Source organism: Lissotriton helveticus, chromosome 5_1, assembly GCF_964261635.1.
Source record: "Lissotriton helveticus chromosome 5_1, aLisHel1.1, whole genome shotgun sequence".
NCBI lineage: Eukaryota > Metazoa > Chordata > Amphibia > Caudata > Salamandridae > Lissotriton > Lissotriton helveticus.
Window position 1 is genome coordinate 1,457,663,258 of NC_136065.1, and position 26,243 is coordinate 1,457,689,500.

The 26,243-nt window shown below is 46.4% G+C and overlaps 1 protein-coding gene across 3 annotated transcripts in view; it reads left to right on the forward strand.

Moving 5' to 3' along the window:
* DDX20 (DEAD-box helicase 20) overlaps positions 1-26,243 on the forward strand; it is a 290,477-nt gene that overhangs the window by 12,884 nt on the left and 251,350 nt on the right. The window contains exon 1 of one of the 3 annotated variants that reach the window (XM_078644461.1): positions 3,205-3,342. The exons of 1 other annotated variant lie outside the window; for it this stretch is intronic. The gene's annotated coding sequence lies outside the window, so the exon portion shown is untranslated. Of the gene's footprint in view, positions 1-3,204; positions 3,343-26,151; positions 26,186-26,243 lie in introns of those variants that run through there. One more of the 3 variants, XM_078644462.1, reaches the window with a different exon arrangement.

The following is a 26,243-nucleotide window of genomic DNA, read 5'->3' on the forward strand; positions in this document are numbered from 1 at the left end:
CTATGACCTCCAGCACCTTTTCCATACGTAGCAGTTTCTCGTGGGTCGTCGTGCCTTTATCCTCTAGCGCGGAGGTCGGCTGTTCTACCTCCGCGATGCACTCATCATGGTTTGAAACTTTATCTTTGAGCCGGTCCAGTCGATCTGACATTGAGTCTATTTTCAGGTCAATGGCCGACAGAGTGCTTCAGGTCTGCTAACATCTTGTGAATATTTGGCCCAGGCCGTTCCGCCGATCCACCACAGCTGTCGCGACTCCTGACCAAACCACGCGGCGAGGTCTGAAGGCTCACCTGTGCCCTAGGCCACGCCCGCAGCCGCCCGTGCCTTGCGGAGAGGGAGCCCAGCCGGCCCCACCTCCTCACCGAGATGGAGCGAGACAGCGCAGAGAGGCTGGCGTCCCTGCTTGTCTAATGCGGTACGATCGACTCAGAAGGGCCGAGCCAGGAACGCGCTCAGCAGGCCCAGCCACAGCCCTCGCAGTGCTCTGATGTTGCTGTGCCCCGCAGGCTGCCCTTCGGCCACCGGTGCAATTCCCCCGCCGGGGGACCTCCTGACCGGAGGTGCTCCCTCCGATCGTGCCCCGCTCACCTCCAGCTTAGGTGATCTGGGGCTCCGCCGGGCACTCCCCCTTTCACGTGCCACTCCAGGGTCCGGAGCAGGGTCCTCCGACCAGCTGCCTCTCGCTAGTCTTCACCGCTTACGGGTCCCAGGCCATAAGCACCACAGCTCTTGTCGACTCGGCTGCGCCTCTGCCCAGCAGTTGGGGCCGTTTCACACCACTAGCCGCAGGTCCCGGTACAGCTTAGGCCGGGCTGCCATTTTCCCGTCTCGGGCAGACTCCATGATCACACTCAGCTAGCGTCTCCTATGCCACCAAACAGGAGAATTTTATACTCAACAGCAGCAGAAGTTATTTGGAAGCCCCCCCCATTCCCCTCCCCCCATGCAGCCACAAGCTGCGATGGGCGCTCTGACTGCAGGATTTTGGACGGATTGGCAGTCCAGCCTGCCGAGCCTCACAATGTGGTGCCCTTCTTGCAGCTGGCACTCTGCTGTAGTACATATTGATGTTAGGGTGGTGCTTTAATCAAATTGTAATCAATAGTTATTTATGTGTATTTCATCTAGTGTGATGGTGTTTTGCCACGACTGAGTAAATGTTCATTCACAGGCTAGTGTGGATGATAAAATATGTTTTTCTAATTAATATCAATATCATTTTATTCCAACTGGAAACAGTTGGCATAAAAATGTGGTGCCATGTTTGTCATTTAAATAGAGGTTCCTTGTTCTACACACCTGAATTGCCAATTTTCTCAGGCTTCCCCATCTTGTTTCCTTTTGTTTCTCTTAGTGGCTACTCTTTTCCTTACTTCTGATTTTCTCCTTGTAGTCTTAACCCCTCTTTCTTAATCTTTTCCTTCGATTATACCATAACTGCTCCTCCTAATGCTTTCGTTTGCCTTTCTCTAACCTTCTGCTCTTCCATTGCCTTTTCTCCCCATCTTGTCGACCGAGCCTCGCTTCTAGAAACACTCCTCTGCATTGCTGCCTCCTTTCTGTTGCCTCATAGGTTCCCTTAAAGGCTACACCCAGCACTGGACAGCTTTCAATTGCGTAGGTGGCTGCTCAATATGGGAAATATGAGATCATTGCTAAAATGCCGAACATCTGGGGTGTTTATTGTTTTTCTTAACGACCAATGCAAATTAGTTCCTATTAAACCCATTTTATGTACTCCGCGAAAATAAAACGCTGCTTCTAGAATGTTTATTTTAGGCACGTTGCAGTGAGGCTGATCTTGGATTTTCTCGAGACGGATTATGGTTAATGCTAATAAAATATCTTTTCTGTTTTGTAAGTACACACTAATTAATTTGCTGCAAATGAAAACTGCTAAATAGAGCGTAAAGAATAGTGTAATGCAATTATTTCAATCATGCACATTTTAATAATGATGGGCACTAAAGCCTGCAATTACGATGCGAACACTTTAGGAGAGCCTGTAGTTCTGTGCAGCATGATTTCAGACCAGCTTATTATATTTTCGCAGCCATGGAAATGTGGGAGTTATTTTCTCATAGACTCATATGTGATTATTAATAGGAGTCATTTGCAATTAAAACTAAAATGATGGGACGTACACAACTATGTTTTCCTGACCTACGCAAAGTTAGGCCTCAACTCCAGCTTGTATTAACATGGCTGCTGTTTCATAATGTTAACTGTGTGTCATTGATACAGCAGCAGCAAAATGGGCACTGTTTGTTTTGTAATGACATCATGTTCTCGAATAACTCCGGAGAAAGCCTTTGGATACTTTTCCTGGCTCTTCCTGCTCGTACACTATAGCACTGTGGTTCGCGGACTGAGACACATTTCCGGGGGTTCCTAAAAGATAGGTGTCAAGGTAACTTAGGTGATTATTGTACCTGCTGAAGAGAGATGGGATTTTTGCCCGGTGGCCGCTTTGACTCATCTACGGTAGTGCAGAGGCAGTCCTGTCAAGCGTCACGCAACTGGTGTGACACTCACGCATATCAGTGCGGTGATCCGCATCACCGCACTGAATGCATTTGTCACGCATTTTGCCACCTGTGCCAGCGGCGCGCCAGCAGCTCCTGTGGCCCGGGCTCTCTAGTTCTCACGAGTTAATGCTGCCTGCGCATATTGCCGACTACTCTGTGTGTGTGCCTAAACTGAAACCCCAGACACTGCAGCAGCTCTGAGCTGAGCTCTCTGAGCGGCGCCGCCGTGCTACAATGTATCTCTGCTGCTCTGAGTCCCGACGCGCGGCGTGACGTCGTCCGACAGTGTGTTCCCGTTGCCCTGGAAACTTGAGTCTGCAGGGGGGCCGGCCGGCGCCCGGCCTGCCCGCGCAGTCGATACAGCCTCAGAGCTGTCAATCACGGCACCTGGTGGCGCAACAGGGCGCCAGAAATTATATCCGGATGTGCCGGCCTGGCTGGGATGGGCCGTCACGTCCGGAGGAAGCAGGAAGTAAAGCGGCGGGTGATTAGTGCAGGCATCAGGGTTCATTGCGGGCGGGCCGGCGCGCATGCAGTCCTCACTCTCAGCATCATCACCCTGCCATGACACACTGTGAATTATCCCGCGCACCTATAGGCTGTGGGAGAGCGAGAGGGCGTGGCATACTTTAAACTTTGGAAGTCAGCTCACGCAGCCGGCACTCGAACCCGCCTCTGCTGCAGCTCCGCTGCTGCCGGGGCTCCCAGCCTGGTAATGAACACTTATTAGAAGGCTTCCAATCCTCAGACGTGTGGGGTACCGCCGCTGGAGTTGTGGCCTAGTGCCGTAGTACTGCAGCCTGGTCCCTAGGTATGTAAAAAGTTAAGAGTTCCATGCCAGTCACAATGTATTTGCGTGTGAGTGTAAAGTTTAAACATATGCACGGTAGTATGCCTCAGGTGTCCTTTTACACACTCGTGACCCGAGAGCGTCAGAGTATTGTGTACCTACTGCTCACTTCTGAAAAGATGCTGCCACACTCCGCCACAAACCTAGCTTCGGCACTTTTTAGACTGACACCTCGTTAAACATAAGAAAGCGGCGTTTCTGAAATAGCTGTAATAATACAGAGCAGGATCCATAATTGCCGGAGTAACGAGTTGCCACTTAGAACGGGTGCAAGAGTATATTTTCAAAGGAAGTGAAACATCTAGAAGGAAAACAGCGGAACGAGAGGAAAATGGGAAAATTAGCATGCGGTTCAGACGGGTGCATTTGCCTTGTGGCGTGGTGAGGTATGCTCCACGGAATACAACATGCCAGTGGGCCTTTTGTACCCAAAGCCTCCCATTACCTTACCCCCTCCCCCCCCCACCCACCCCCACTGTCCAGTCAATCCTGCAGTGCCGGCCCTCTGTGCAGTGCATGCATATATTGTGTCAATGCTTAGTGACTTCTTTTATACTGTGTGTGCCACGCACGTTAACTTATGATGTTGTATTTTTTGTTGTAGCTGCAGCCTCGGTAGGTCCTGCTTGTGACTGCACTAAAAGTAGAAAGAAGGTAGCAGCGTGTCCTCTTTGAAGTAAAGGACAAACCACACTAGACATGACAGACACATGCTGCTGTCTGGTCTGACCGCACTCGATGTGTGTAAACGATCATGCTAGAGAGTCGTAGGTCTCTGGGGACATCCCACCTTATTCCAATACTTTGGCATTCAGACCAGTGTTTCATGAAACCAGAGAGTTTCACGTCACAGCAGAGCACGACAGGATGGATGAGGGAAGAATGTCCCCTACCTCATTTTTTCAGGAGGTTGTGATAACACACTGAGACAGAGAGAAGGGGAGGGGGAGACTAGTCAAGAAAGGAATAGGAAGATTGTATAATAAGGCAGTGGAGTACGATGACGTTGCAGAGGTATCGGAGAAAGGGTGAAGCTGAGAGGGAAAATGGTGAGACTTGGGAGACAAGATACAGCAAGGGAAAGCAGGTGCTGAGCAGGAATGAGGAAGAGACATGGGGCAGGGGAGAAACAGGCATTGAAATATATGGGACAAACAAGGAGAAGTAGGCACATGGTAAGCAAAACGCTGACAACTGGAAAGAGACAAACTGTGCAAGATGAAAAGGGCCAGGAAAGAGCCAGAGAGCAGAGCAACACAGATGAGAATAGCACTGATTTACTTAGCAGGAATCAGTTTATAATTGGACACATCATGTATACTTTTTCATAATATAATGGACGACGTCACCTTTAGCGAACTACATCAGGCAAGCATTCTCCAATAATATTGGATAGCAAAATAAAAGGCACACACCCTATTGTGCATTATTTGAAATGATATGCAATTGTGGGTTATAATCCTTATATGACTGGATAACTTTATTTACATTGCTTTTTATGTTTTGTTTTGGAAAAGGCCAGCGTGTCATCAATCAGCCTGTACTATAAGTAAAGTTACAGCTCGTCTGCATTAATTGCAGTCACTGTCTGCCAGTCTGAATCATGATGATACATTTGTTTAACAGTAAAATTAGTTTACAAGGGCCCTAAATTAGTGCCCTTCATTTTCTGGTCCTTTTCAGCAGTTGTAAGGTTTTAGAATTTCTCGATGCTCAAATGGGTATAATTTATAATATTTTAATGTTTCGCTCGTCTTCATTGCTTGATTTTGCTCGCGAAAAAGTGTCACTCTTAGTCGTTGAAATGTCACTCATAATTACTCTGAAATTATGGAAATGTCACACACAGCAATCTGAAACCTTGGCAGCTATGCAGAGGGTTAATATGTCTGCTGAAAAACCATGCATTTCAAAAAACAATATACAATGTGCATAGCTCAGTGGGTTAAAGCTTGGTCACACAAATTGTTACTGTGCAGTTCATAAGTTAAAATCGTAATCTAGCACATTGAGCTATGCATTGCAATCAAAGAGCTGCATGCAAACTGTATGGCACAAGTAAGTTATGTTTTTTTTCAGTCTCTCATTATCCCGATGGTGCTAAAAAAGGTTTTGTTTGAGTAGAAATAAATGTATTATTAAGGTCAACGTTAACCTCTGTGCTATGTTCTGAATCATGAGTTTGAGTTTCTCCAGACCAATCACTCTTAAAAAATGCCTACCAGTATGGGTGACATGTGAATCCTACACCTTGTAGTCCCCTCTGCCTTATGTAAGATTTTCTCTAAATTGATTTACACACGTATGATTAATTGTGTGTGTGTGTGTAGAGTAAAGTGCTCTGACACCCTTCACTGGTATGAGAGGTGCTATAAAACATGTGACAGAGGGGCTATGGCGAGATAAGAGGCCCTGTTGGAGGATGATAACGAGGGAATCATTGAAGAGCCACAAAAAAAGATTGTCATTGTCATTTATCCTAGTGCTTAGTTAGGTAATCATTTACAATGCTATAAAAGCTAATACTATTCAATAAATAATGACCAATAAGTTGTAGACGCACTATTTTTCTCCCTAATGTTCTTGGGAGGAGAGCCCCCTAAAGCCAAGTGGTGAGGCTCAGTCGCAGTCAGTCAGTGACTGCACCCACCTGTAAGGGGGTGTCTGGAGGGGTCCATGGGACACCATTTACCGCCTGTAGAGGGCTCCTGTCAGGAGATGCACGGACAGTGTGCCACCTTTTAAATAGCAGACTTTCAGTGCGCCTCCTGATGCCTTCTTTGACTCTGCCCATGTCTGTAATATGGAGCAGAGACCAAGGAATCCGCTCATTTCCATAGGGAACACCCCTATGCAAATGAGGGGAGACCCTCTGTTGATAGCCCTGGCGCTTTAAGTGCGCCAGCACTATTGGTATTATTGAAGGGGATGCACAAGCGTCTGCCTCCCTTTCTATAATACCAATATGCCCGGGGCGCAAAGCGGGCGCAAACGCCTGTTGCGCCCCAAGGGCATCATCTGTAATACGGCTCCAGATGATCAGACGCAAAATCTTAAATTAAGAGAAACACTGTGGAATAAAACTGATCCCTTTCCTTGGGATTAGTTTTTCTGGTATATTATCTTCGCTATTGGTAATATTAAGACTGGCAACACACATTGCCCCACACAGAATCATTCAGTGAAACCACTGAGACTTCTGTAAGATAGGCAGTTCTCAGAACATTCCTTAGAAAAGTTTGAGTGGCTCGTCATTCAGAAGCTAAATTGCACAAAAATGCCACAGACTTTGCAAAGAACACTAACAAACACAAAAGATATATACAAATCCACCAAGCAAACATAACAATAACCTCACCATAGAGAATTGCACCATTTGCTTTGGGCCGGCCCTCTGTAATGTGATTGAAACAAAGTTGAGACCAAAAGGCTAGGCGCCTAATAAACATCAACACCCCATATGTGTCACATCATGCATATTGGTATGTCTCACATGGAACATTGGGGAGATTATAATCCGTAACATGGTAGAAGGGACAATAAGTCAAATAAGCAACACTGTGATATGCACTTAAAGTAGAAGGAACAATACAGACTAAAGAATAAAGAAAATTAGTGCACTTCCGATGATGCTGGGTGCGACTTCCTTCCCCACATCCCTCTACCACGTCTGCATGTCGCCTTGCATTCCGTGCTGGACCTTTCGTTCTTCCTGTTCCCCAAGCGGCTAGGCTTTTGAGTTCCACTTACCTTGTCTCTGGGTGGCACAGTAGGGGTCATTGATGTTAAAACGCATATGAACATCTGCAGGTGTGGAGCCACAAATGATTTACCTTCAAGCGAGAACATCAGGTGGACTAGGAACTCCTCAGCAACAGAATTGCTTTCTTGCCCAGAAATGAGGAGGCATCCTAAAGTCTCTTCTCATGAGTTGCACACAAGACCTCTTAATATAGCGATTTTTGTTTGCCTAAAATTGGATCTCCTCCTTCGATCTTTCAGCCACGTTGATGCATTCTTTCAGATTGAAAAGTCCATGGGGGTAAGCTATTCTGTAACCGAAAAGCAGAAAAGACTACACGTCCTGTCAAGTTTGACATTGAAGTCCTCAATATATGAAAGTAGGCAGTGGAAAAGGGCCGTAGTCTGGTTCTGTAGCTCAGTCCCAATAACCCCAGGAGCAATACAGTGAGTTCTAGTTAATGATGCTCACTATTCTCATGCTTTTCCACCATGCTAAAACGTGAATACCGAAGTACTGCTACTCTCTCAGACAGTTCATGGTGTTCAAGCGCCTCATCTTGTCCCAGCCTAGATTCAACTTTCTGATATCATGATCAAGTTCCTATATGGGTTTCATCAGATTGTGGAGAAAATATACTATTTCAGTATTAAACTTGAAACCGTGTCCCGCATCGCAGTTAAGGCACATCAAAAAGTTAATGGGATTTTTAATTAACACCTGTAAAAACACGCTGTGGGAGAAAGGGTTGCAGCCGCCATATTGAGTGGAGGAAAGGGTTGCGGTCCAGCTGTTGGCTGCCTCCCTCCCGCCCTCCCAGGATATTTAACCAGCCTCAGAGCGCTGCGTGCTGACTTAGTTTGTGTCTCTCCCCTGAGGCGGAAGCCGGCGGTCTAGCCTGCTATCACGCTGTTTTTAAAATCGTGCTTTACACCTTAATTTTTGCGCATTCGAATTTTTATTTTGATAACTTTTAAATACCCGCACTTCCTGATTTTGCCACATCTTGAACTGCTCCCCGGCGCAGACGATTAGGTGCTGACGCTGTGGGGGAAAGGGTTGCAGCCGCCATATTGAGTGGAGGAAAGGGTTGCGGTCCAGCTGTTGGCCGCCTCCCACCCTCCTCTCCTCCGAATATAGGGGCCATGACATCCTGTCCGCGCAGCGGGCGCGCCGAAGGCAAGCCCGTCTGTGCCGGGACCGGGCCTAGGGCCATGACCCCTGGCCCTGGCCGGACGCAGCTCCAGATCCCCTATTCCAAAGCTGAACTTATGCAGCTCCGAACAGTTCCAGGTAGTAACTGCCTAAAGCATGACCTGGAGCATATTCCACTGACTACTATTATCAGCTGCCCTCACTGCAAGTTCTCACTACCTCTCCTCAAGAATACTGTCAACCCAGAAATACGAGTAACAAAAAAATCCTAAATATATCACAGCACTTATTAATGCTCGCTCGTTAGGTAGGCATAGACAGGATATAGCAGACCTCATTATGGACAGGAACATAGACATACTATTTGTTACAGAGACATGGACGGATAGTGCTTCAGACCCAGATTTAGTGGTCGCTGTTCCTCAAGGATATAAGGCCTACCGACAGGACAGACAGGGAAAGAAGAGTGGTGGTCGGGCAATTATTGCCCGTAACACCTTTACGATGAGGACGTCTCCTGTACCCTCACCAACCTGTGAAGCTATCCATTTTGCCATCATGCTGACCCCCTCGCATAATTTCAAAGGAGCACTCCTTTATAGACCGCCAGGAGCACGCGCAGAATTCCTCTTAAATTTGAATACAATGCTTGAATCACTAGCAATAGAGGATTCCTTTAAGGTCTTAGGTGACCTTAATTTCCATTTAGATAAACTAGACCGCAACGAAACACAAGCTTTATTGTCCGATATGGAAACCCTAGGGCTTTCTCAATTGGTTACCTCACCCACACACGAGGCCGGTCACACCCTGGACGGCATCTTTTCTAATTTAAAAGGGATCCATATACAAGACATCCTCCTGCTCCCTTGGACTGATCATCATGCCATTTTCTGCGCAATCTCAATCAATGATGTTCCTACAAACAGACCGGCTGTTCTCAGTTGTGAGCCTTTTAAGGTTTGGAAGGAAATATATAATGCAGACTTTAGAGCACTATCGGATAATACCTGCCCTACTATCTCCGCAGATCCGAATATAGCCATGAATCAATATTCGGAATGGTTAGGCAATGCCATGAAAGCACTGGTACCATATAAAACAATATCTAGAAATAGGACAGCGCCTTCTGCACCCTGGTTTAGGGAAGATCTTAGAAAACAAAAACAAATTTGTACGAATCTTGAGAGACATTGGCGCAAATCCTATGATTAAGAAAGTAAATCCCGTTATAAGGAGACACTTGCCAAATATAAAAAAAATGATTACAGAGGCAAAGAGGAAGTTCTTCAGCGAACAAATAGAAAATGCAAAGAACTCCAATAAACAACTCTACGACGTAGTGAAGCAATTAGTAGGGAAAGCCCCCGATCTGGCCTCCCCTCCATCCCAATTTCTCTGCGACGCTTTGGCTAATTTCTTTTACACAAAAGTTAACAACATTTACCTAACTTTCTCATCCAAGGACAACGCCATTACATATTCCTCCTGTACTATACCCCATGTTTGAGCCCTAACCCAATTTAAAGAAATGACAGAGTCACAAATAACTAATATTATTAAACTCATAAAAACTGGATTGTCTCTGGACCCCTGTCCACCAAAATTTTTTCCCCCTGTTATGGATTTATTAACACATGTAATTACTCAAATATGTAATGCCATGTTTAAATCAGGGATTTATCCAAACATGTTGAAAAACCACTTCTAAAAAAAACCGCATCTGGATAAAGACAAATTCAAAAATTACAGACCAATAGCTAGCCTTCCTTTCTTGGCAAAGGTAGCAGAGAAAGCTATGAATCACCAGCTGTCCGAATACATCGAGGAACACCACTTGCTGGACAACACCCAGTTTGGGTTCTGAAAATTCCTCGGCACGGAAACGGCCCTCATTAAAGCGGCCGAGGATATCAGAGTCATCAGAGATCAGGGAGGAACAGCAGTGCTTGTACTGCTGGACCTATCCACGGTCTTCGACACTCCATCCTGATCGACAGTGTCGGAAAAATGGGCATCCAACTGGGAGCAAAGAACCTACTTGCCTCCTTTCTATCTGGAAGAACTCAGGCTGTTACCTTAGGACCATTCCAGTCGGCTGATCTGTCTTTACCCTGCGGGGTTCCCCAGGGCTCATCCCCAAGTCCGACGCTTTTTAACATTTATGTGTCGGACCTAGCTAGAGTCATCAAATTATATGGGATGAGCCTTACTACTTACGTCGACGACACCCAGTTAGTCCTCACCATCAATAATGATGGAGAAGAGGTGGCGGAGTGCTTCCAAGAAGGCATGTTGGCAATTGGAGACTGGATGGCCTCCAACTGCCTTAAACTCAACTCCGAGAAGACGGAGGTTGTTATCTTTGGGAAACTCTCCCCAGGCTGGTCACCCGCCTGGTGGCCTTCATCTTTTGGAACTCTGCCAAAACCCTGTCCCAAAGGTTAGGAATTTGGGAGTTGTTTTCGATGAACATCTCAATTTCGCCGCCCATGCTAATCAAATAGCAGCAACGGCATTTCACAAGCTAAGACTCATAAGAAAAATAATCCTGTTCCTTCCAGACAGTGCCGGTAAAACTTTGGTAAGCACACTGGTATTCTCTTCACTGGACTACTGCAATGGCCTATTTGCCAATGCACAAATTTGTGTTGTCAACAAAATGCAAACGATACAAAATGCCGCGGCAAGACTGCTCTCCAGGACCCCCAAATTTAAACCAATCGCCCAAACGATCCGGAACTACCACTGGTTGACGATTAAAAATCGTATAAAATTTAAGACACTTTGCCTTGCATTTAAAGCATTACACAATCAAGGTCCGCAGTTTCTCAGAGATCAGTTAACACTCTATTGCCCTCCTAGACAACTGAGATCCACGACTTTGCATCAATTAATAGTACCACGGACAAAGACAGTCTCCTGGGGAGACAGACGGTTCACGGTCACTGCAGCCCGACTTTGGAACGCCCTCCCACTGTCGATTAGGTCAAGTCACTCTCTCCTTTCATTTCGTAAAAGATTAAAGACCTGGTTGTTCAACCAGTAATCCATTTCATGAACTAGCATCTGGAGAGTTACGCACTGAGTCTATAGCGCCGAGACGCCCACGGGCATTTGTTCGCGCTCTACAAATTAAAAAAATATATATATATTTCTAACATACTAACATGGTTACAGGTTGTTAGCCAACCAGAGATCCCATTTCTAAGGCTTGCGCCAAAGACAGGCAGAGACCACCACTCTAGTCAGGGCAAGGGAGTTACACGCCAAAGATAACCCCTGCTCACCCCCTTGGTAGCTTGACACGAGCAGTCAGGCTTATCCTGGAGGCCATGTGTAAAGCATTTGCGCACGCACACAGCAACAACATTCTAGGCACACTACAAAAGGAATTCCACACAAGGTTATATCAAAAATAGCCTTTGTATTCTCATAACACATTAGAATAGTAAACATATAATATACATGATGCCACCTGGCACTGGGTCATATCTACAAGGGATTATGTACCCCGGACAGGGCCCACTGTCAGAACCATCACAAAGCAAATTTAGTAAAAGTAAAACCGATCATAAACGTACAACCAGTAACCACTGGTAATCACTATACTTAGCAGCAGCCTGTAACATAAACTACATTATGCACAGTATCACATCAGGCGCAAATTACATTCTCCTCCAACCTCACCAGCATAAATACATTATGCAATCCTCTCATAAGTCTAAACACATTAAACCCTAACCTCCTACGCATAACTCACATTAGGGGCATAAATTACACAGTGAAACATAATCTCACTAGCATAAACCATAATATGCAAAACAACCTCATAATCATAAAAACCACATTACCTGAACGTAGCAGCTGGCACGAAGTGCTGCGCAGCTGTGAATGTAAGGGGGCAAAGGAGTGCATCTCACTCCTAATTTCAAAAGACATGCCCCCCAAAGCACTGTGGCCTAAATGATGCAGCTGCCCACTACTTACTGGGCAGCTGCGTCTCTCAAAATGAGGCCTGGCACCACGGTGCCCTTTGGAACAATTTGCCAATATTGCAGCTGCCCGCAATGTTGCGGCGCAGCTGTGAGTAGGGCTTTTAAATCACATTGGCCCCCTCGATGGAGCACACGGGCTCTCCAACCATCATGCCCCCAAAGCGTGGCAGCTGCCTTCTAGCAAGCGGGGCAGCTGTAAATAGAGATAGGGGCCTGGCACTCTACTAAACTTGGCCCTCATCGTGGAGCGCACTGGCGCTTTAGACAAAACATGCCCTCCTCGTTGGAGCGGCCCGCTCAAAAAAATAGGCTGTGACCTCCCTTGCTGCCGGCTCTTCTCCACTGTGGCAGGGGTAGGCTTCCTTCAGCCAGACGGGCAGGGGCTTTTACTCGTGCGGCGGGGGCAGACACCTACAATTTGCCTCTGGCCCCCTCCGCCTCCAACACCACGGGCTGCAGGTTCTCTGGTCAGCGCGGCACATGCGGGGCTCTCCCTTCACCACGGAAGCCCCGCCTAACTGCCACAGCGCTTCTCCTTCCAGTGATAGCTCCGCCCCGAGTCAGGCGGACATGCCTGACTTCTGCTTTTCGCCCGGTGCAGCCGCGGTGATCTCTCTTTGAAGCGGGATGGGCACCCTCTAAGAAAATAAATAGTCATGGCGGGGTGGGCATCCGCAGAAGCGCAAAACTGCGGGGTGGGCACCCGCAAGGCTCCCAAAGAATGTGGGGTGGGCACACGCAAAATCAGCATAAGGCGGGGTGGGCTCCCGCTCACCAGTAAGTAACAAAAGCGGGGTGCGCACCCGCGAGTACCACGGGAAACGCGAGGTGGGCACCCGCTCCTCAGGTGTCACGGGGGAATACCCACGCTGGGGATTCCCTCCCTCTCTCTCCAGGCAGCACAGTGCTGCAAAGCCCACAATTGCTTCCTTCCTGGGAGAATTAAAATCAAAAGCGCTTATAGGGCGCTCGATGCACAAAGCTCCTGAGGGTCCCAAAAAGAAAGTCCTGTAGCCAACCAGGGTGGCAATGCAGGGCCCAGGGAGGCAAGCCCTCATGGTAGTCTCCACTCCACCCCCTCCCAGGCCCCAGCATCGGCACTCCCGGCAGGAACAGCACTCCAAGACTGTACATTTTTATGGGGTCACAGCCCCTATATTTATATTAGCAAATCCCTTTGTGTAAAGGTGGAGGGCATGGGGGAACCAGATACAACAGCTTTGGAGCACTTTGTTTTGCTCAGCTCCTCTCTCCTTTATTAGGTGGGGGCTCAGGGATTAGACGCACCACAGGGGGCGGAGCCGGCATTGTGGAGGGAAGGCACAGTTTATTCAGGTCCCAGGTGCAACTCCTCCCTCCCATCGACCTGCAGATCTCCCTATTCACCACTGGGCAGACTTCCCCTGTCTCCTGGAGCCACCCACTCCTCTCAGCTCCTGTCAATCACAAGCCAGACATGCAACTCACATCAGGCAGGCAGACACATAGTACACAGAAATGCCAACTTCTAAAAGTGGCATTTCTCCACCAGTCACCATAAATCTGGCACACCATTGCGCAGCATTTATCCTCACGAGCTCATAAATACTAAACTTGCCCCTGCACTCCTCTCATACCAGGAATTACCATGGACACACATATCCCCCATGCATTCCTATGGGAGGGCAGGCCAATCTCACCACTGGGCCACAGTGCTAAAGTGCGCAGAGGCCAACAATCACTACCACTATGTCAGAGCTTAAGGCAAAAAGTTCAGGGATGAAGCTGCCAAAGGGCCAAGTCCAACACAGGTGTTTGACGACTGCGCCTCATCTAGGTGGGTCACCTGTCCATAGTCCCTGCAGTCGGGGTATATGTTCATACTAATATGGCGACCATTAGGATCGCCAACGAAGCCACACCATGTTACCGAGTTTTGAATATGGTGGGTTTCGCCATTATTATTTTTTTTGTTGTAGTTGCTTTCAAGCCTTCCAACCTTTACTTAATTGATTTCAATGGTGCCCCGTCCCAATTATGCTTTTTTCAATTACGCTACTTTTGTCCATCCGGCACTGCTTTAAATTCAACCCCACCCTCGCGTCATTTCTTTTTATTCCCAAAAACCCCACTGCCATTCCTTTCAGCAGTCCACCTCCCTATAAAAATAAGCATTGGTAAAGCTTTGCCAATGCTTTTATTTTACTTTTTGCAGCTTTATATAGCGCCAGTTTGATCAAAGGTATTGGACTGCTTCACATAAGCGCTAGTTACTTTGCACACGTTCCCTCTCACCCGCAGCTTGTGATGATTTTAGCATGGTCAAGTTTCTTTCGTTGCTGATTAGGATGTTGTAGGAGTGAGCATGTATGGTGCAGAGTGAGGAATTGTATTTAGCCATGTAGTATTTGGGTGAAGCTGACAGCACAAGACTGAAGGCGTAGTTTATTTCATAAATCCAAAGGAAAGGCCCCCTGGCAACAACTCCACTGCAACAGAGGAATGTTCAGCAGCAACTGACCGAACCTATAGAAAATCTACAAAGAATATGGAACACAATACTTTGAGAATGTTTTTAATTAAAGTGGCAGTAGTAAAACCATTTACAGACCTGCCACTAAGCACACCACATCATCTCCTCCCCAAAAAGAAAACTTACGTTAAATCATAATCTTTAAAATGGATTGGCAACTTTGAGATTCTCTTACGGTAAGAACCTGTCTCTGATCTGGAAACTGGACTTCATTACAAGTTGCATCATAATACAGGTCACACCCTTGGAAATCTTCAGTACCAGTTTTAGGAGCATACACAGCAAAATCAGTGACCGGTATATATTCTAGAGACAAATAAACAAATTGGAATCCACTTGGGGGTTAGTGGTGGTCCCTACTGTGGTGGGGAGCACACCGTGTTGTTTAAATACCCCTCACACACCAACAGGCCCCTTGGTGTCATGCTTCATCATTGGGGTCTTCGCACCGCTCTACGGGATGCGGCGTGCTGCGACCTGCGGCTACGTGGGAGCACTTCCTGTGAACTATGTGTTAAAGTGTTTGGGGTATTATATGTGAGTGGTGGAGTGGTGATGGTGATAGTTAAAAAATACCTGGCTCGTGGGGAGAAAAAAACTTTTAATTAGGCCCCGGCTGGTATTGTTAAAAGGGGTGCAGTGTGAGGTTAATGTTGTAGTATTATGTACAATAACCTCTAAAGTGCGTCGACATGAGTCATGTTTCGGAGTACAGAACTCCTTCTTCAGGACTGGATTCCCACAAGTTTATCCCACCTTACTCACATGAAAAAATGTTTATATTAAAGTGTATTATACAAAAATTAGTGAACTATAAGTGTGTATGTTCCTAATTAGTAATTCGAACACATAGTCTTATCGACCCATTGGCGTTTTAGTCAAGACTTTCTGTGTTAGGTGACATTGCCTCATGAGCTTTTGCCCTTTGTTGGGGGTTTCATCATGCTGAGTTCAGCAATGATTTTACAGGAGACGATCTGCCCTCTTCCCCTCAGCGCTGCTCCGTTTTTTTCTAGAGACCCAGTACAATTATTAGAACTACCACACTTGTACATAATTGTACAATTGTTACTTTGTGTGTATTATATTGTTCCCCTGAGGCGGAAAGCCGGGGGTTAGCCTGATTGTCTTAATAGCGCCATAAATAGTTTTTACCTGTGTTTTTGCACTTTCGGGAAGACTGAAATTCCCTTTTATTCATATCCCTTCTACCCTTGCAGCAACTCGATCCCATGGTCCACGCGCAGCGATTAACAGCTGACGCGATCGGACTCAGGGACGGCCGCCATCTTGGGTTGGTCGTGACAAGGGGTAGCGCTCTAGTCTGGTGACCCCTCCCACCCTCCTCTACAAGTATATGAGTGACCATAGGTCCCGTCCGCGCAGCAGGCGCGACGATGGCGCGCCAACGGAAAGCCCGTCTGCGCCCGTCCGCGCCAAGTCCGCGACAGGCACGGGAGGGGCCGGTTACTCACATCCAGCCGTTCCACTCCAGGCAAGTGATTTTACCAACTTTGCTATGCCTAAAGTTTGTCCTTGTATGATAGAGATGACTAAAATCAGAGGACCTTTTTCGTGTAGACTCTGTCAATGGTCGTCACCCTGGGCTCCTATTAAAAAACAGTACCCGTCAAACATTTCCCCGATTTAAATATTCCATGTTTAAAGGGGGGGCTATTAAATTCGCGCTCCATGGCCTGTCACAGTCAAGATCTAAACAATCTTATCGTACATTCAAATTTAGATTGTCTTTTTATAACGGAGACCTGGTTGACAGAGTCCAGTAATCCAGATATAGCAACTACCCTCCCACCTGGTTATACCATCTTCCGACAGGATAGAAAGAAAGGTAAAGGAGGAGGAGTAGCGATTGTGCTTAAAAGCCATATAAAATGTCACACCTTTACTTTAGATCCCCTTAAAGGGATTGAAGGCTTAGGCTTTTCAATCAGATTAAATGATTCATCTTCCTTCTCAGGCGGATTGATCTATCGCCCTCCAGGTAGCCCCTTGGCTTTTTTAGACTCACTAAGTGACTTCTTAGGACAGTTTTTAGTTCGATATCCACATTTCACACTTCTGGCTGATTTTAACTTACATTTGGAATCCATATCTGACGCACAGGTTCTGAATTTTCTCCAAACCTTGGAGATTTTTGATCTCCCTCAAACAGTCATATTACCCACTCATCAAGCAGGGCACACCTTGGACGGAATATGTTCTAATTTTCCCCTCCTAGAAACGCAGCCACCTGTCCCACAGATTTGGTCAGACCACTGCATGGTCCCATTTTATATCAAACTTACACAGCCACAATCTCTAATTAAATTGACCCATAATTCAGGGAACCATGTTAACTGGACGCGAGTCGAGGCTAATTTGAAGCTTAATCCTATTGTTACTGCACCTATCTCCACCCTGCCTGGTGATGCTACCCAGGGCTCAAAATGCTTTCATGCATGGATGTGTCAAGAGATAAAGGACAGAGTCCCACAAAATCGCCCCCAAAGCAAAATGAAAAAAGGAAAGATCAATGCCCCCTGGCGCACAATTCACCTATTGTGCAGGAAGAAGGAACGTAGCTGGCGAAAAACTTACGACCCAACAGATAGAAGCTTATATATTCAACAGAGAAAAATTTACCTTACGGCAATTAAATTAGCAAAAAAAACTTATTACACCAATGTGATTAACACTGCTAAGCAAAAGCAAAAAAAATTATTTGCCATTGTCAAGTCTTTCACTCACCCTAGAGCTCTCCAAATAGAAATTCCGCCTTCGCTAGAATTTTGCAACCAGATTGCGGACTTCTTTGAAGAAAAAATCTCATTGATAAAAAAGGATTTCCAAACTCCCTGTCATGTCCTGTCCGCTACCTCATTGGATTGTGAAAGGAATCTGAAGGCATGTCTTAGAACCTTCACCCCGGTCACGCTCCTCCAGACCCGGGAGGCTATTATGTCATGTAATTCGGGTGCTCCCTCGGATTCATGTCCACCCAGAATCCTTCACCAACTTATTGAGGCTGTCAATCCTATCATTAACAAGATTGTTAATGCTTCCTTGAGCACAGGTGTGGTGCCAAGTGAATGGAAACATGCTATCGTGAAACCCCTCATGAAAAAACCGAACAAATCTCCTACGGATCTTACCAACTTACGACCGATCTCACTCCTTCCAGTGCTGGGCAAGAACACTGAGCAAATGGTTCATAAAGAATTAAAAAACTATGTAGACACACATCATATTCTTCATCCGCAGCAGTCGGGCTTCCGTTCACAACATTCCACGGAATCTGCCCTGATTGAACTCACGGATTCAATAAAACTATTGCAAGATCAGGGAAAGAACGCCATCCTAATTTTATTAGATCTCACGGCGGCGTTCGATACCATCTCCCATCCCATATTGATAAATAGACTTAGGGAGATAGGAATTACGGATGTTGCATTGAATTGGATAATCTCCTTCCTGACAGACAGGTCCCAGACTATCTCCTTGGGCTCCTTTCTTTCTAATGAGAAGAAGGTACATTCTGGAGTTCCCCAAGGATCTATATTGAGCCCCTTATTGTTCAATATATACATGGTCCCTCTCATCTCTTTAATTGAGTCATATGGCATATTAGTAACATCATATGCCGACGACACACAGCTGATTGTTCCTCTGGAGAACAATCTTATAAACGCTGAGGTGAATTTTAAGAGATGTTTAAAAGATGTCTTTCGCTGGATGGAGGAAAACCATCTTAAATGTAACACCAGTAAGACGGAAATTCTGCCAATGGGCAGAAATTCCCAATTCTGTCCTAGACAATGGTGGCCCGAGAACATCCCTGCGCCACCACAAGTAGTTACATCAGCAAGAAATCTAGGAGTCCTTTTCGACAACAAATTATCTTTTGACCAACATGTCAGAAATGTTGCCGGAAGCTGTTTTAATATCATTAAGTCAATGAAGAAGTTCTTTGACTTTCTGCCCATAGACTCAAGAAAGGCAGTGGCCGTGGCCTTAATTCTTGCACGTCTTGACTACTGGAACGGTTTGATGGCAGGCGCAAAAACGAAAAACACCTGTAGAAAACTTCAAAGCGTGCAACACGCAGTGGCTAGACTTGTGCTTAAGCTTCCCAGGAGATCATCTGCCTCGGCAGCTTTAAAAACCTTACATTGGCTACCACTCCCTAAAAGAATATTGTTTAAAATCTTAATAACAGCATTCCGTGCATTCAATGGCCTTGGCCCGGCTTATCTCATTAAACGGTTTCCGCACTATAATCCTGTAAGGTCTTTAAGATCTTCAGGTCAGAATCTGATTAAGCCACTAAAATTTAAACTTAAGACCAAAGGAGGCAAGTCTGTCGCATTATCTGGGAAAGCGTGGAATTCTATTCCTACCCACCTCAGATTTTTGACCAAGGAAAAACAATTCAGAAAACAACTTAAAACATGGATCTACTCCCTTTCTGACGATTATGTAATGTCCCTCGTCTAGTTCCTTTTTTCTTCTGTCCCTGAGAATTTTGTTTTGCACACTTTGTAGTTAGCGCCAGGATGCTCCTTCCGGAGCGATTGTTTGCGCTTTATAAATACACAAAATACAAATACAAATAATGGAGTAGTCTTTAAACGGTATATGTGTACTATTGTAGATGTGTACTTGTGCATGAGAGGAACCAACTTGCTCTTATTCCTCCACCCTTTTCCCTGTAGCAATATAGCATTCTTACCCACACGTTCCATTTTACAAGGAACAGAGAAAATGTACCCTCCTTTCCTCACTTTAACAGGCTTTCTTATAAAAACCCAAGCACCTGTAGTAAATTCCCTATCGTAGACTTATTTAGTAACATCATAGTAAATCTTCTGTTTCAAAAGTACTATGTTCAGCAAAGAAGGTACAGATATCATGTTTTTGTTTCTGTGATTAGTCTGCACATCTAATCAACAGGGTAACATTTTCGATTTGCTTTTCCTTCCTCTGAAGTAGAAGTGAGTGAAACCAGTGGTCGCAAGTGGTGCAGTGTGGAAAAAACATTAACTTAAGGAATTGTTTAACATCAAGGCCAGATGACAGAGCTGATTGAATACCTTCTTTAAGGAAACGGTTGGCCCTTTCCACCAAACCAATAGCTGATGGACTATATAAGGCAACTTGAAGATGCTTCACGTCAAAATACAAAAGAAACTTTTTCATAGAGGAACAAACAAAATGACTAACATTGTGAGTTATAAGTTACCTTGGAATGGCTTCAAGGGAAAAAACGTCTTGAAGAAAGCATAATACCGATTGTGTGAAAGCAAAGGAAAAGTAGATCTACTTTGAATATTAGTCAACGAGTCAGATCAAAAACTTATTACAGGTAGGCAACAGATTGAAGGGTCCTGTGAAAACTAAAGCCACCCTCACCCATGGTCCATGAGGAGGTACTGGACCAGGGTGGAGAGGTTTTTGCACTGTTTTCCAATGCTTGTCAGAAATAAAACATTGGGGACATAAATCAACAAAATATTAAAAATATTTAAACTTGTGCATTCATAGAAGGCCACCAATAATACTCTCTCAATTTCTTACATGTGACTGTGTTCCCCAGATGCCCTTCATGTGCAATTTTAATAAGTTGTTGCCTTTGTGAGGAGGGAGGAACAAAATTGCAATTTCTAGTGTAAAGACCATTCTCAACAGAAAGCTCAGAGGCAATCTAAGCAAATGGTCTTCTTTCAGCTGAAAGATTGCGATTTGAAGGTCAACCTTTTATAACGCACTATACATCCTTCTTCAAAATGTCATCCTGAGAGGCAGCCTCCAACGAGTCTTTCTCTTAAATTACCCCATTGCTGGATGATACTGCATCAATAGTAGCGACTACACATTCACAATCTTCCTCAACATCGTCATTGGTAGGCAAAGGTAACCGTGAAAGGCAATCTTATGTGGTATCCTGCTGCTCAGCCAGAATGAATGCGTAAGAGAATGTTGGTATGTGGAATGTTGGAGTGCCTGTGTCAGTTGGTCTATGGGCTGAGCAGCAGGTAGGCTGCTCCTGGTGGGGCTCTTTTCCATGTAATCTCTTAATCAATAAATCTTCATGCAATCTACATGGATTCATCTACTTTCATTCTACCACATTTTGGTACCAGGAGTGGGGTGTCTACAGTCTGAAAAGAAGAGGCTCACGAAACCAGAACCCACAAGTAAGCTAAGGACTTTCTTTCAATTCAGTGCAGAGATTTTCTATTTTGAAATGGCACCAATGCACCTACGAGCCCCACCAGTGACCTTCCATCGGTCGCCCACAACCAAACGTGCCAGTTTCAATTTTAATCTACCAGCTCCTCCTGCCTGCTAACCTGCTGTCTTCCAGTTCCTGCGACAATTTGTTGATTCCTGCTCAAGTTACAGAGAGTCCATAACGGGGAAGAAAATCATCTGAACCGGGACAAGCTTTGATCATAGTCCAAGTTTTCAATACCAGCAAAGGGTAACTGTAACCGGAGAAAGAGACCCTTAACCGGAGATTCTACAGGTCTAGAGCTGTTTGAGAAGCTCAAGAGCCGAGCTGAATTGTCAATTTCACGCTTCTACAATTCAAATAGCACTCTAATTTTATTGGGTTTACAAACGGACATGTATGGATATTTGCTGCCATCTACTGGAGGTCAGTTTAACTTTTATTTGCCTGCATTTTCATTTTTTAAGAAAATGTTTCCACAAGCTCATTTTGAGTCCTACTCGGTTACCGTTAATTACATGCTTCATTTGAGCTCGGCGCAAGGGCTGTATTCATGTGCTGCGAGGAATGAGACTGTCCAATATCTCGCCGTGAAGGCAACATTTATATTTCGAGGTTGATTTGCCATCTTGGAGTTTTCTTGCCCATTTTGCCTTTTTTAGGTTTCGACCTGGCGAGGGGCAAAGCCCCTCCCAGATCGAAAACTTTTGTCTTCAGTAGGGATGTTTGGACCGCCTCTGTTTCCAATTGGCTAGCTCCATAAATGGAGACTTGCCATTGGGAGACAGAGGCTGTCAATCGCGCTTTCTGGCGAAAACGCGATTCGGGGGCGTTTCTGGGTCTTTTTTTAAGTCCCGCCCCCAACACCCTCCCTCTCGCCATCCCGTTGTCGTGCCTTCTTGAAGTTCTCCCTCCCGCCCGCCCTCTGTCTGTGCCTCCTCCCTCTTGCCCGCCCACTGTCTGTGATGAGTCCCCCACACCCTCCCTCTCGCCGTCCCGTTGTTGTCCTGCCTTCTCGAAGTTCTCCGTTGTTGTCCTGCCTTTTCGAGGTTCTACTGTCCATGCCTCCTCCCTCTTGCCCGCCCACTGTCTCGCCCCCAAATCCGAAAAAAACGTGGAGCTTTTATCCGCCATTTTGCAGCTCGCTTCCCGACATCGGTCGTCTCATCCTGCCTCCCCGAGGTCAATGGCGGCAGATAGCGGCATTGTTACAGTGGTTGTGGCTCCCGAGCGAGTGGCCACCTCGCTTTACAGTTTAATTGCAGCCGGTGCCCACCCGGCATTTGCCCCGCAAAGTGCGCGAAATTGTCCCCGCTGCCGCCCGGCCGCGACCAGGAAGTCAGGCAGGCCGGGGGCGGGACTGCGGGACACCCCGTGAACTCATTTCCCGGGCCGCGCTCTCATTGGCTGCCGGCCCGGGATTCCCTAGTGACGTCACTCCCCGGGCCGCGCTGGGATTGGCTGCCGGCCCGAGGAGATTGCGAGGCGCCGCCTGAGGAGAGGAGCCGGCAGAGAAGATGACCGGATGCTGCCCGGGGCTCCCGTGAGCTGCTGGGAGCCCCGGTGGTCCAGCGGGGAGCAGGAGTCCCCGAGAGGAGGAGAGGACCCCGCCGCTGGAGCCGCCGCCTGGGAGAGAGCCGCCGCCGGGAGCTGGCAGACCACGTTTGTGGTATTCGGTGTAAGCTGCTTTGTTGAAAGATTAATGTTCTTGCATCAGCCTGCACACGTGTTTACAGCGTCGCACTTTTCAGTGCCATCCTTTCCGTTTTCTTGAAGCCATTGCTCATCTGCTAGAACCAAGGTAATTGGCATTGAAGCTAGCATACTCCGAGTTTATTTCCTGTGTAAATATTGAATACGATTTCTCAGTCGGCTATAAAGATTTTAATTCCTGATCAGGTGACTGTTAAATGTAGAGCTTCCACCCTAAAAATGTAGAGCCTCCACCCTAAAAATGTAGAGCCTCCACCCAATATTCGCTCCATTATGGTAATTTGCTTGCCCTTGTGAGCTGCTTCCTAGTTGCTTTCCTTTTTTGAACTTCAAGAATAGACGTCTAGATACAGTAAACATGCTTCTTGAGGTCCTCTTTTTGTAATATTCTGTGATTTATTGTATTGTATTGAAATTGCATTTATATAGCGCTTACTACCCCTGACGAGGAGTTGAAGCGCTTTTTCAGTGAGTCACACGCTACTCCGGGAACCATCTTCCAAAAATGAAGTGCTTAGAAACAGGCGCTTTATTGAAAGACAAAGTCTAAAACACGAGTTGCTTCACAGAGACCAGCGTGGTGGTGAGTGTTGTCTGGTTAAGGTTATATTATAAAAACCTTGAGGTGAAGAGTTGGGAAGCGGGTCAGGGTCAGTTAATTTTTACTCATATTTGTCCAGAATCACACGTTTTTTTGGTGAACTGTCGCAGTCGAGATCAGCGTCCATGTCTCCAGACTGCAGTGTCCAACTTCGCCGCTAGAGCGCATTTTCTATGTAAAAGGCCATACACGCTGTATAGTTTACGTTTACGGCCTGAGCACAAACACCGAGCCTCGGTCTGATTCAGCGGGCCTTGGCTTCCTGGTGGGAGGGGTGACTTGTTTTATCATATTTACACAGGTTAAAACTGTCCTGGCAAAGGTTTCACGTCATTAGTGACAGTTTAACTACCAATTCAGCAATAAGCAACAGAAAGGTGACCAGTCAACCCCTGCAGAGGGCTTTCCACTGCGCAACAGTGCGTTTTACAGTGTTTTTAGTTACTTTTGAACTTTTGGAGCTAGATACATTATTTTTGTTAAAATCTGCAGATTATGCATCAGATGATGGATTATGTGGCAAATGTGGCAAATTCATAATCATGAAAGTATAAATGCTGGTAATGGCGTTTTAAAACAGTAACCTAGCTGGAAGGCTAATTGGCTCTGTTTATACTAGAAAGGGGTCTTCTGGTGTGTTTTCTTGCATACTTTCTACAGGTAATGCAGTTGGCATCCATTTTGCTATCCATGGAATTATAAAAAGCTGATTAATCCCTGCTTGAAACCTACATCTTTACTCCGAGCAGCCTCCAACCTTTATTGAGGGTTTTCTGGTTCATTCCATTTTCTTAATGTGCTCTTCTTTTAAAGTGCCCACATGCTGCCAGCAGGTGCTTAAAATCCGTGCTGTTGAAAATCTGAATGAATGCACATACAGTTCACAGGAAACAACATGGGAGCACATTTAACATGGCCCAACTCACAGGTCCATGTTTGAAACTGAAAGCAGATAAAATGCAACTGTGGAGAAGACCTGCAGCTCCCCTTCCACCATCTCACTGGAAGCAGATAGGTAGCTGACACAAATATTTGGGAATTAAATGAGAATTGCAAACGAGAAGACTGCAAGAGTTAACCGCATGCTCCTGACGTGTTGTGACCAGTGGTCCTAATGATGAAATTAGGGTAGGGCCCACACATATTTTATTCTCCCAATCTTAAGAAGCACCGGTCTAATTGAGTCCAATTAAAGCATGGGTACTGGAAAACATATTCCCAGGGGCCAAAACAATAGTCTGTGGTGTGACCGAGGGCCGGTGAATGGATGCAGGGGTTGGAAGTTGGGTGTAAGGGAAGTGAAGCAGGTACATGGTGTGCACAGTGAGTTGTGGACTCATTTTGAGGGTTTCATTCCATACTGTCCTCTAATTTAATCCCCTGGAGTAATAGATTTGACCACACTGTATTATGCTGGATCTGAGCTGTAATCCCCCTACCAAACCCTGGGGTAAGCATTATCTGCTTGCTATAACTATCTTTGGAGAGGCAAGTGAACAAAGAAGGAAACTTGATTCCCTGCCCCCTGGCTGTGCTGGGTTCCCCGCCCCCTGGCTGTGCTTGCTCCCCCTTCCCCTGGTTCCCCATCCCCTGGTTTTGCTTGCTCCCCTGCCCCCTGGCTGTGCTTGCTTCCCCGCCCCCTGGCTGTGCTTGCTCCCCCTTCCCCTGGCTCCCCTTCCCCTGGTTCCCCTTCCCCTGGCTGTGCTTGCTTCCCTGCCCCCTCGCTGTGCTTGCTTCCCTGCCCCCTCGCTGTGCTTGCTTCCCTGCCCCCTCACTGTGCTTGCTCTCCTGAGTGTGTGTGTGGCTCTGGGTGGGTGTGTGTGGCTCTGGGTGGGTGTGTGTGGCTCTGGGTGGGTGTGTGTGGCTCTGGGTGGGTGTGTGTGTGTGGCTCTGGGTGGGTGTGTGTGTGTGGCTCTGGGTGGGTGTGTGTGGCTCTGGGTGTGTGTGTGTCTCTGGGTGTGTGTGTGTGTGTGTGGCTCTGGTTGTGTATGTGTGTGGCTCTGGTTGTGTATGTGTGTGGCTCTGGTTGTGTATGTGTGTGGCTCTGGTTGTGTATGTGTGTGGCTGTGTGTGTGGCTCTGGGTGTGTGTGTGTGTGTGTCTGGCTGGCTCTGGGTGTGTGTGTGGCTGGCTCTGGGTGTGTGTGTGGCTGGCTCTGGGTGTGTGTGTGGCTGGCTCTGGGTGTGTGTGTGTGGCTCTGGGTGTGTATGTGTGGCTCTGGGTGTGTGTGTGTGTGGTAGTAATTGCTGTCTGCTGAGCTCGTCCATAGGGTACAATAGGTCTCACATTTGCGAGAGATTAAGATAATGGCAATGTAATTGACAATGCCATTTATTTATCTGTTTTCAAAACCAACACATAAATAAAAATTTTGTAATTTACAATGCCAATAGCTCTAACTTTTCCAAAGGCGAAACCATTGCATTGTAAATGCTTGTTTTTACACTGTTGCCAGTTTTTAACTGCTACCCTGAACTTTGAATTTAAACAGCACGTGATCGTACCTGCATCCTCGAGCCTTCACATCTAATTCACGATGCCATCAGGCAGTCTTCTCACGTTCTGACTCTAGGCATTTGATCCCTGCTCATGGACGCTGATTGCACAGACGTGCTGTGAGCCACCCGGCTTAGAGCCACCATGCGTGCCGCCATTTTGGGAATTTCCAAACATCTCTATATGCCATCCATGTTTCCTTGTGGGGTACAATAAAGTTAATATGAACGTGCGGTGGATGCCTACACTGCTTGCCGGTGGGTCGTCTTCAGTCACAGTCCCGCATTCCTGACTAAGTGCAACCTTTTACCTGCAGCATCGTAAGCAGTCTTCACCACAGCCAGCCTGGATCTAAGGTGGGACTAAATGTTTTATTCTACCAAGCTGCAGCGTAAAGGTTATTGACTTTGGACA